We start from the raw sequence: 551 nt of genomic DNA, 5'->3' as shown, positions 1-551 counted from the left end.
CAACACCTCTTCTGCACCAAAACAACAAAGTAATTCTTCTTCTCCTTCAAATTCTGTTTTGAACACTAATGTGTTGTCTTCTGATAAAAGCAAGGCCGTGAAAACCACAAGCAAGGCTCTTTCTACCAGGTGCTTCAAATGCCATAGGGTCGGTCATTATGCCAACAAGTGCCAAAAACAGAAATCGTTGGTGACTTTGGAGAAAATTGAAACCGAGCCAGAAAAGGAAGACCCTTTACCAATTTTCGATGACTATGCTCAGGTGGAGAGCAAAACTGTGGTCATAAAGAAAGATCTTCTTCCATTCACAAACCGGACCGAACTCAAGGTGAGCAACGTTCTGATTATGGTTCTTTTGCTTATAATCCTTTTCCTTTTAATGTTTCAGATTTTAGGACAAATCTTTTTTAAGAGGAAGGGAATGATGTGCCGCAGTCCACGGATCATTACATGGAACCAGCTCAGCATGAAGTTCAGGACGTTCTGAACATTTCAACCGAGGTTCATGTTTTTCACCGTACCAGACTTGACTTGGATCATGCCAGACTTGA

This window comes from Brassica oleracea, chromosome C1 (genome assembly GCF_000695525.1).
Source record: "Brassica oleracea var. oleracea cultivar TO1000 chromosome C1, BOL, whole genome shotgun sequence".
NCBI classification, from domain to species: domain Eukaryota; kingdom Viridiplantae; phylum Streptophyta; class Magnoliopsida; order Brassicales; family Brassicaceae; genus Brassica; species Brassica oleracea.
Note: the sequence above shows the minus strand (reverse complement) of the source record.